This window comes from Elaeis guineensis, unplaced genomic scaffold (genome assembly GCF_000442705.2).
Source record: "Elaeis guineensis isolate ETL-2024a unplaced genomic scaffold, EG11 Super_Scaffold_1000033, whole genome shotgun sequence".
NCBI lineage: Eukaryota > Viridiplantae > Streptophyta > Magnoliopsida > Arecales > Arecaceae > Elaeis > Elaeis guineensis.
In genome coordinates this window covers 1527741-1539247 of record NW_027332424.1, presented here as the reverse complement: position 1 = coordinate 1539247, position 11507 = coordinate 1527741, and positions in this window count along the sequence as shown.

Below are 11507 nucleotides of genomic sequence, written 5' to 3'. Positions count from 1 at the left end.
TATATCTAAATATACCAATTACAAAATTTAAATTTTAAATTTTAAATTTTAAATTTTGAATTTTAAATTTCAAATAAATTTCAAATTTCAAATTTTGAATTTCAAATTTTGAATTTTAAATTCAAAATTTCAAATAAATTTTAAATTTCAAATTTTAAATTTTAAATTTTTGAATTTTAAATTTTAAATTTTAAATTTTAAATTTAAACTTTTAGATTACTACTTAATCTACGCATGCAAATGTATATCATATTTTAGAACCTGCTCTCATACCATTTGTGGTAATTTCAGTGTAGGGATAAAATGATAATTTTAAAATTTTTTTAAAATTATAATTTTACAGTAAAAATTATTAATTAATCTAATTAATTAATATATATTAACCCTACATAAGGATCTAAATATGATATATATAGCATATATTTAAATTTAAAATTTTAAATTCTACGGTAAATATTTTACTGTTATGTGTTCAGAACACATTACCTTCATGCAAGTAGTCGATTGCTGCAGTCTGATCACCGTCGAAAAAGTCTGATTATTGCAATGCAGTCACACAGTATGTCTGGCCTCTGTAGATCATCCACACGAAGCTTCCGGTCTGATCGGCTCCTCACGAATGCTAGTTCGTTGTAGAACCTTTTCGACGGTCGATGCTGATCAAACTCCTTCGATCTTGATCTGTTGACTCTTCGGATGCTCTGAATCATCAGCAGATATACTTGAGAGGTTGATGAAGCTCTCTCTAAAATTTGTGGGCTCACAACACTCGTAGCTCACTTTCTCACTTCCCAAATTCTAGGCAGAAACCCTAAGGTACTCTCAGAAAACCCTACGCCCACTTTCTTTCTTTTCTTTTCTCTCGAAAGTTTTTTGAACTTTGATCTTACGTACAAGGCCTTCTCACGCCACTCTGTCTTTCTTAGATAAGATCTTACGCATGCCCCACCTTCTCATCTTTTTAAAAATAGTGCAAGACGCATCTTTTTAGCATTTTCACCGCATGAGAGGATAAAGCTAGGTGGTTGCTCACTTGAATTCAAATCAAATTTGAATTCAAATGCCAATCAACCTATCTTTATCCACTCTATGCGTGAGAAGAGAAGGGGCATAGGTTCTTTGTGCATGGAGAGTCTACATGAGAAACTTTTTTCTCGTGTAGAGAATAGGGCGCATAAAAGGATAAGGTGGCGCATGGATTAGTTGCGCATTCAAATTCAAACTTCATTTGAATTTGAATGGCCAACCAACCATCTTTATCCACCCAAATGGTGCACAAAGAGGGGTCGGGAAGGCTTCTACGTGGGAGAAAATCATGAGAACTTGTTTCTCGTGAATTCAAATAGGCGCAGGTGAGTGAGGTGGCGCAGGAGATAAGTCAAAGGTGGTTTCAAACCTAATTGAACCAACCTTATTAAAATAGGTTAGGCACAATTAGACTAAGTTAAACCCAACATAATTAGGCTTAATTAGGCTCAATAAAATCTTAATCAAATCAGGAATTGACTAAGTCCAACCCCTAATCAGATCAGGGACCAAACCACCTCGGCGATTAGGTCAACTCTTAACCTAATCGAGTCAAACCCAACTGAATCCAATTCAATTGGACTTGATCCAAAAATAATTACTCAATCAAATTGAGTTAATTAGTGATCAAATCACTAATTAAATCTCTCATAAATACTGAGTCCATATCCAATGAGTAATCGGACATCAAAGTCCATCGATATGAAACTTTGATCGAAGAGTCCCAAATCAGTGGAACTCTTGACCCCGGTACCCAAAATATGTAGAACTCATGATCAGAGAATCTTGATTCTCAATCATAGAGTCCCGAGCATAAGGACTCTTGGTCGAAGAGTTTCAGTCCAGTGAGACTTTTCACCAGCCATCAGATCAGATAGAAACCTCTAATGTGTGTGACCCCGTAGGTTCGAACCTAAGCCGATAGCACAGGAATCAATTCCTGTACTAATCGAAGTGACCATCTAGCAATGGTATCCGATATCCGGATAGGTCAAATAGTCACAATCGTAACATTCAGAACCTACGCAAATATGGTTACTGTATAATTCATCCCTTTTGACTCCTATGTATAGGACGACTCAAGGTTAAACTGTCAACCCTGATTAGATCATCCGAATTATGCTCAACTCAAACAGTCTTGTGACTCCTCACTAGGACTACCCTAGCCAAGATTTTGCTAAATTGAAACACGACTGTACACAGCTCCTGAACTGGAGTGGTCAATCCCATCTTGACACACGCACCGACAAGTCAAGTACTTGACTACACCCAGCAGCCTTCCGTCACTGAATTAGAAAGTCAGGTAGTCCAGTGCCTAAGTGTAGTGAGTTGCTTGCAAGTCACCATGGCGGTCTTAGGTCGGAGGGACAGTTATACCCATATCCCATCGGAGCAAATCTTGATAGTAGAAAAAGCTCAGAGTCGGTCACGTTTAGTGCAGATGTACCTTACATCTCACCTATATGCCATACCAGTGTCTCCACACTCCTTGGTTAAGAGAACAACCAACCCATATGGCACACAACGACCTATGCTTGATAAACGTTGTTGTCCTTGTAACAACGTATCATTTGGTCGCAAACAAGTTTAAAGACTAAACGATAAATCTTCCTTTGTCGAGTTTAAATAGTCCTAAGGACTTCACTACAACATAGGAGTTCATTAGAAGATAAATAATTTATGATGAAAAAATATCAAAATAACTTTTATTTATTTATAATTTATATACTAATACAGGAAAGAAGCACAACCGTTAACAGGCTGACGATTGACTTTGGGATACTATTCCCAACAATATTCACAAGGCTTCATTGAGAGATTAGAATCTCAACCCCATTAAGAAACTGGATTAGGGTTTCTCATTTACCATAGGAGAGGGCTATGGTATCCGATAAAATAGTAGAAGATATAACTAGTTATAAAAGACCTCATCTAGTTATGCATGTCAAACATAAGTGGTCTGCTTATACTATTGTTCTTTATTTATGTAGAAGTAAGTCTACATTATGGCTTCTTTATTTTCACTACATAATACCATAGATAAAAATATGTTGATCGATTCCAACTATGTAGATTGGTTGAGAAACTTGCAAATTAGGTTTATATCAGAGAAGAACTCTGATGTTCTAAATATTTTGACCTTAGGATGGTCAGTAGTAATAAGAAGGCAAAAGAAGTCTCCATGGATATTATTTATGATAAATTTGGATATTGGAAGAATAATTACAAAAATTATTTTGCAAGATTGAAGCAGGGTGCAAGTGTAACACCAAAAGGTGTGTATATGATATATACCTTTTTTTTTTTAAGTAGCTCAGACTCTGATACTTGGGTATTAGATACCACCTATGGATCGTATATTTGTAATTCATTACAGCGACTATAGAATATCAAAGGTCTGAAAAGAGGTGATCTCGAGCTTTATAACGCAAGTAGAAAGTCCATTAGCATAGAAGTGTAGGAATCTATATGCTTGATTTGCCTTCGACAAATCTTTAGAATTGAAAGATTATTATTACATGCTAAAGATCATTAGAAATATTATTTCTATATCTTTATTATTAAAACAAGGTTATGAAATAAGGCTAATAAGAAATAGATGCTCCATTTTTTTTTCTAATGAATTTTATGGCAACGGTTATATTGATAACAATCTTTTAATTCTTGCACTCAATAAAAATATTTTTCATATTGAAATAAATATGAAAAAAAAGAGAAAATTATGAATATCACATATCTCTGGTATTGTTACCTTGGTCATATTAGTAAGTCAAGGATTAACAAATTATACGAAGAAGAATTCTTTGACCCATATGATTATGAATCATTGAAAACTTATGAATCTTGTCTTATGGGTAAGATGACCAAGACTCTATTTTCTGGACATAGAGAGAGGGCGAATAAGTTGTTAGCTCTAGTACATATAGATATATGTGGATCGATGACAACTCAGACCAGAGGAGGATACTTCTATTTTATTATCTTTACAGATGATTTATTAAGGTTCGGATATATGTATTTTATGAAACATAAATCTAAAACTTTTGATAAGTTCAAGGAGTATCAAAGTATGATCAAGAAATAAATTGAAAAAGGTATCAAAGTTCTTCGATCTAATCGAGGAGGAGAATACTTATCCAGTAAATTTTTTGATCATCTTAAAAGTAAAGGTATTCTCTTTGAATAGACCCCTCCTTATACATTCCAGTTAAATGGTGTAGTAGAAAGAAGGAATCACACTTTGATGGATATGGTGTGGTCCATGATGTGCTTCACTGATCTCCCAATATCTTTCTGAGGATATGTCCTAGAGACTGCCACATATATTTTAAATAGGATGCCTTCAAAGTTTGTTGCAAGCACACTATATGAGATATGAAAGGGAAGGAAGCCTAATCTTAAATATTTTAAGATTTGGAGCTATTCTGTTTATATCAAAAATATTTTTGGATATAGGCTTAGTGCTAGATCAGACAAGTATAGGTTTGTAGGGTATCTCAAAAAAATAATGGATACTACTTCTACTACCTTACTGAACAAAAGATATTTGTTAGTAGGCACACTATTTTTTTGAAAAATAAATTCATTCAAGAAGGAGGCAGTGGAAGGAATATTAAACTTATGAAAGTTCAAAATCTACAAACCAATCCAGAAATACCTATGGTTGAACCACAAGAAGATCCTCAATCAGAAGTACCCAAAGATGAGGTACATCCATAATACACACCTCTCTGAAGGTCAGATAGAGTACGTCAAGTACCTCTGAGATATAATTTTATCATTGAGAATGATATTTCATCAACATCATTCAAGATGATGATCCACTGACCTATTCAAAAGCTGTCATGAGTAGAGACTTAGACAGATGGCTAGAAGTCATGAAATCTGAGATGGACTCGATGTACACCAACCAATTATGGACATTGGTTGATGTGCCTGAGGATGTGACCCCAATAGAGTGCAAGTGGATCTTCAAGAAGAAGATCGGAGCAGATGGCCAAATACAAACCTACAAAACTAGGTTGGTGGCGAAAGATTTCAGACAAAGATAAAAAATTAACTATAATAAAATCTTCTCACCAGTGGCTATGCTCAAGTCCATCAAAATTTTGCTTGCTATAGCGGTATACTACGATTATGAGATCTGGTAGATGGATGTCAATACTACTTTCCTCAATGGTAATTTAGAGGAAGAGATCTATATGACTTAGCCAGATGGATTTATCTCAAGTGAGAGGGCAAATCAAGTATGCAAGCTAAAGAAATCTATCTATGGATTGAAGCAGGCTTCGAAGAGTTGGAACATCCATTTTGATATGACAGTCAAAGAGTTTGGCTTTATCAAAAATAAGGATGAACCATGTGTGTATAAGAAGACAAATGAGAGTATTGTTATCTTCTTAGTTTTGTATGTCGATGACATACTGCTCATTGAAAATGATATCCCAATGACGCAATCGGTCAAGACTTGGCTATCAAATAAGTTTTCTATGAAAGATTTGGGTGAAGCATCCTATATACTAGGGATAAAGATCTGTAGAGATAGATCTAAAAAGATGTTAGGCTTATCCCAGTCATGGTATATAGATCTCATATTAAAGAAGTTTAATATGGAGGCAAGTAAGAGAGGTTATCTGTCTGCAAGTCATGGTATACATCTCTCTAAGAAAAATGTATCTTAAAACACTAAAAGAGAGGAAGAGGATGAATGAAATCCCTTATACTTCAGTAGTGGATCTATTATGTATGTCATACTATGTATCAGGCCTGATGTAGCTTATGCTTTGGACGTAGCTAGCAAATTTCTGGCTGATCCAAGGAGGATCATTGAAAAATTATGAAAAATATTCTGAAGTATCTAAGAAGGACTAAAAATATTTTTCTCATATTTGATGGAGGATCAAAGTTGAAACTAAAGGGATATACAGATTCTAGTTTTCAATATGATCCAGATGAGAGCAAGTCAATATTAGGATACGTGTTTACCCTTGTTGGTGCAAAAATTTGCCTGCATCGGAGAAGCTGGAGTCAGAGGAGTCATGGTCGCCATCGGGACTGCAAAAGAAGTCTAAACCAGAGGTGGGTTGCTCCGGCAAGATCCTCCGACGCTCAAGTTAGTTCTCTACCTCAACAAGAATAGAGTGCTCGAACAAAATTTTAGCAGAGTTTTGGGATAGAGATTAGAGCTTAGAGAATAACGTATCTGGGGTTCCCTTTTTATAGGCAGAGGGAGCAATGGATTGATAGCGACGTTTGTAACTGCCTAGTAGTGGGCCGCATGGGGCCAGGAGGAATTTATCATGAAGAGTAATGGGGTGGAGTCATGGCTAGTCGTGGCTGTCACCATGGCTCGCCACGTAGAATCAGTTGCGGAGAGTGGAGCGGCGCCCGTTGTCGTGACTCGTCGGGGAGTGATGGAGTCGTGCAGAATCCATCGCAGGAGGTGGAGCAGAATCGTGGCCATTATTGCGGCAATCAGGGAGTGATGGAGCCATGCAGAATCCACCGTAGGAAGTGGAGTAGAGTCGTGGCCGTTGCTGTGGCCTACTAGAGGGTCCAGGCCTGTCGGTCGAAGTCCAGTTGGAGTGTCTGGTGGAGAGAGGTGGCTAGCTACCCATCTGAGAGGAGCTCGGAGTCCGACTCCCATAGGAGTCCGAACGAAGTCTTCCTTCAGTCGAAGTCGGAGACAAGGTCTGGCTCCCGTGGGAGTCCGGACGGAGTCTTCCCGCAGCTGGAGTCAGAGACGAGATCTGGCTCCCGTAGGAGTCCGGGTGAAGTCTACCTGCAATTAAAGTCAGGGATGAAGTTGGCTCCCTTAGGAGTCTGGATGAAGTTTACCAGCAATTGAGGTCGGGGACGGAGCCCGGCTCCCATAGGAGTCCGGGCGAAACCATCCAGCAGTTAAGGTCGGGGACGAAGTTCGGCTCCCGTAGGAGTCCGGACGAAGTCTTCTTGCAGCTGAAGTCGGGGATGAAGTTCGGCTCCCGTAGGAGTCCGGACAAAGGCTTCCTGTAGCCGAAGAAGGGGACAAAGTCTGGCTCCCGTAGGAGTCCAGATGAAGGCTTCCTGCAGCCGAAGTCGGGGACGAAGTCTGGCTCCCGTAGGAGTCCGGATGAAGTCTTCTTGCAGCTGAAGTTGGGGACGAAGTCGGCTCCCGTAGGAGTCCGGACGAAGGCTTCCTACAGCCGAAGTCGGGCTTCCTGCAGTCGAAGTCGGGGACGAAGTCTGGCTCCCGTAGGAGTTCGGACGAAGGCTTCTGCAGCCGTAGTTGGGGATGAAGTCGGCTCCCGTAGGAGTCCGAATGAAGTCTTTCTGTAGCCGAAGTCGAGGATGAAGTCGGCTCCCGTAGGAGTTCGGACGAAGGCTTCCTGCAGCCAAAGTCGAGGACAAAGTCCGGCTCCCGTAGGAGTCCGGACGAAGTCTTCCTGCAGCCGAAGTCGGGGATGAAGTCCGGCTCCCGTAGGAGTCCGAACGAAGTCTTCATGCTGCTGAAGTCGGGGATGAAGTCCGGCTCCCGTAGGAGTTCGGACGAAGTCTTCCTGCCGTCGCAGGTCGGACGCCAGTAGAATCCCCGAGGGGTCACTCCTGACACGAACATCGGCTGGGGGGTTTTACACCCAACACCAGTCTCCCTACTTCCGAGTTCGAGTTTCAATCGAAGGAAGTACAAAAAATTTTCACAGCCAAAGTCGTTTCCTTGAATTCTGCACATGACTGTCCTCGGAAATCTTGGCATTTAATGCGCGCATGCTGGAGCCTTTTTTCGATTAGGGCAATCCGAAGAGTCCTTTCGGAACTCTCACCAGGGCGTAATTCTAAGCGCCACGCCATAATGATCCCACCGGCAGCCAGCCCTACGTCACGGTGAGTGGGACACGTGGCAGGTGCTGGGGCTTAGGGATGTCCACCACCATAACTGTGCCAGGTCCCGTCGCTTATTTAAGCCCCCGCTTTCCTCCAGGGGCTTCACTTCACCTGAGGGTCGACACTTTTCTTTTGCTTGAGAGTTTAGCCACTCAGCCACTCCATCGGTGCCCTTTTCGACTTTGAGCGCCCTTCGCACCAGTCTTCACCATCCACGCCGGCTCCCCGCCATCTTCAATCCTCCGAGCCTCTCCGAGGGGTTCTCCCGTCGGGGCTTCCGCCCGAAAGCCAACCTCGAGAGGATGTCGCGGATCGAGAGGAGTAAAAGGGGAAAAACAGTGGCCCCAAACTCTCTGGCTGTCGAACTGTCACTGAGGGTTTCGACACCTCAAAGGGGGCTCGAGGAAGAATTCCTTCAACAACAGGGATTTAATAATGGGGACGACCAGTGAGCGCATTCCGCCCAGAATTTTGGAGTAGTTGAATGGGGTGACACCGGTAAAGAGGGCAGAGTTGTCATCACAAGCTGTGGCGGGATTCTTGACGTCGTCGGGGCGAGGGACTAGAAGCGGTCGGGTCGATGGTGGGGCAGTAGAACTTGTTGCGGGGATGGTGGAAGTAGCCATGCGACCTAGCCGAAGTACCTAGGACGGTGGTTGTCGTGGAGCACATGGTGGTGGTGCATGCCTCCGGCCCATCGCAGCCTCTGGGGTACCTCCGGTTCTTCTTGATGCAGGTCATCGTCGCCGCTGCCGTTGCCTTTGCTGCCCCCTGAATTCTATCCCATCCTTTTCCCCCTAGGGCTGGGGTTTCGATGATGGAGCAGAATGAGGTGGGAGGTGAGAGCTGAAGGATTTATCACACGCACTGAAAAATGCTGCCGAGACAAAAAACCGGAAGGAGAAGTTGGGAGCTTGAAGTGGTCTCCAACGTATTCCTTTTGGGCCTTGTAGTAATGTTTGTTTTTTTTTTTTCTCGGCCCCCAGGGCCTTGTAACGTACACCTTTGTTAATCAAGAATGAGAAGGGATTTTGTTACTTCGTTCGCACTTTTTCTTTTTCTCCTCTCTCTTCTCTTTTTTTTTTTTTTCGACGTCGTCCGGAGGTCGCTGGTCGTTGCCGCGTCGGCTCGTTTTTTCAGTCATCCTTCTTCTTCAGCCTTAATGGCTCTGTAATACATATTTAATAAATAATGTGAGAAAAAAATTTTCATTACCTCTTTTACTCATGTATTGAATTATCGCTTGTCGAGCTTCTTTCGACTTTTGCCTTGTTCGAAATCGACGCCGTTCGGAGGTACCCGATTGCCATTGCATTGACCCATCCTTTCATCCATGACCGCAGATCTGCCCGGGGCTGCTCAGGTTTGACGTTCTTTTTTAGAGTTCGAGCTCTGAGGTCCGAGCTTCTCGTCACCCTGAGAAAGTCGTCTTATCTCGGGCTTGCGTTGAGGGCTTTCTTGAAGGCGGGTTTTTTATAAGAACCCCGATCCTTGCTGGAATGAGGTTCCCTGCATCTTTGACACTGTTTGTTTTTCATTTATCGCTGACGCAGTCCGTCTCTTTCCTTTTTAACTCCCCTCCCCTTTCTCCTTTTTCTTTTTTGAGTGGGGGCTTTCCCTCTGCTCTTGGCGGGGTCGCGGGAGCGTGAAGGGGCCGCTGGGAAGGTCTCCTTTTTACCATCCGATCTTGAATGACCAGACCTTAATTGGTGTCAGGACGGGGTTCTTCCCTATTTCTGACGTAATCGTTTTAGCTTAGGTTAGGATGAGGTCCTCCTTTCGTCGCTAACGGGGCTATGGGGGACATATGGGTTGCGGGGCCTCTCCCCCCATCCGGTCTAAGTGTGACCGGGCCTTCGATCCGGCTCAAGTTAGGACGAAGTTCTCTTCCTATCCCTAATAGGACTGTGGGGAATATATGGGCACTATTTGGCCTCTCCCCCATCTGATCTAAGGAGAACCGGGCTTTGACATTGCTCAAGTTAGGGCGAGGTTCTCCTCCTGTCCCTAACAGGGCTGTGGGGGCACATGTGGGCGTTGTAGGGCCTCTCCCCCCATCCGATCTAAGGAGAATCGGGCCTTCGACATTGCTCAAGTTAGGGTGAGGTTCTCCTCCTGTCCCTAACAGGGCTGTGGGGACACATGTGGGCGTTGCAGGGCCTCTCCCCCCATCCGATCTAAGGAGAACCGAGCCTTCGACATTGCTCAAGTTAGGGCGAGGTTCTCCTCCTGTCCCTAACAGGGCTGTGGGGGCACATGTGGGTGTTGCAGGGCCTCTCCCCCCATCCGGTCTAAGAAGAATCGGGCCTCCGACATTGCTCAAGTTAGGGCGAGGTTCTCCTCCTGTCCCTAATAGGGCTGTGGGGGCACATGTGGGCATTGCAGGGCCTCTCCCCCCATCCGGTCTAAGGAGAATCGACCTTCGACATTGCTCAAGTTAGGGCGAGTTTTCCTCCTGTCTCTAACAGGGCTGTGGGGGCACGTGTGGGCGTTGCAGGACCTCTCCCTCCATCCGGTCTAAGGAGAATCGGGCCTTCGATTTTGTCGAGATGAAGTTCTCCTCCTGCTCCCGACACAGTTTGTTCTGACTGTCCTATCGATGTAGGCTCGTGCCAAGAGAGGAGACATGTGGATATGAAACTTTTATTTAAAATAAAATTATCGGTAATACATTCGTAAGTTTTTCGAGCTCCATGGTCGCGAGAGGTCTGCTCCTCCGAGCTCCTTTAGGTAATAAGTTTCGGGCCGGACTACTTCTTTGACTTCGTACGGGCCTTCCCAATTCGGGTGAGCTTCCCTCGATCCTGAGGTTGCAAGACAACGGCTCGTCGGAGCACTAGATCTCCTACTCTAAAGACTTTATTCTTGACTCTGGAATTGTAATAGCGGGCGACTTTCTGTCTGTAGGCTGCCATCTGAACTTGAGCTACCTCTCGCTTTTCTTCCAGTAAGTCGAGGTTGGCTTTAAGACCTTGCGAATTGTGATGCTTGTTGAATGCCATGACTCGTGCCGATAGGAGTTTGAGCTCAATTGGGATAACAGCCTCCGTTCCGAAGGTTAGAGCGAAGGGGGTCTCCCCCATGGGCAGTCTTTGGGTAGTTCGGTACGCCCACAACACATGATAAAGTTCATCTGCCCAAGTTCCCTTCGCCTTTTCGAGCCTTGTGTTGATCCCTTGCAGCAGAGTTCTGTTGGTCACTTCAGCTTCGCCGTTCGCCTGAAGGTGGGCTACTGATGTGAAGTTGTGGGAGATGTTTAGGTCTTCATAGAACTCGATGAATCTAGCTCCCATGAATTGCCGCCCATTATCAGTGATTAGGGTCTTTGGCAGGCCGAACCTGCAAACGATTGACTTCCAGATAAAATCTTGCACTTTAGCTTCTGTGATTTTCGCCAATGGTTCGGCTTCGACCCACTTGGTGAAGTAGTCAATCGCTACCAAGAGGAACTTCCTCTACCCTGACGCCACGGGAAAGGGTCCAAGGATATCCATCCCCTATTGCGCAAAAGGCCATGGGGCACTCAAGGGGTGAGCTCGGTGGCAGGTTGTCTCTGGATGTTGGCATATCTCTGACATCGGTCATACTTTCTGACGTATTCAATTGAGTCATGATGC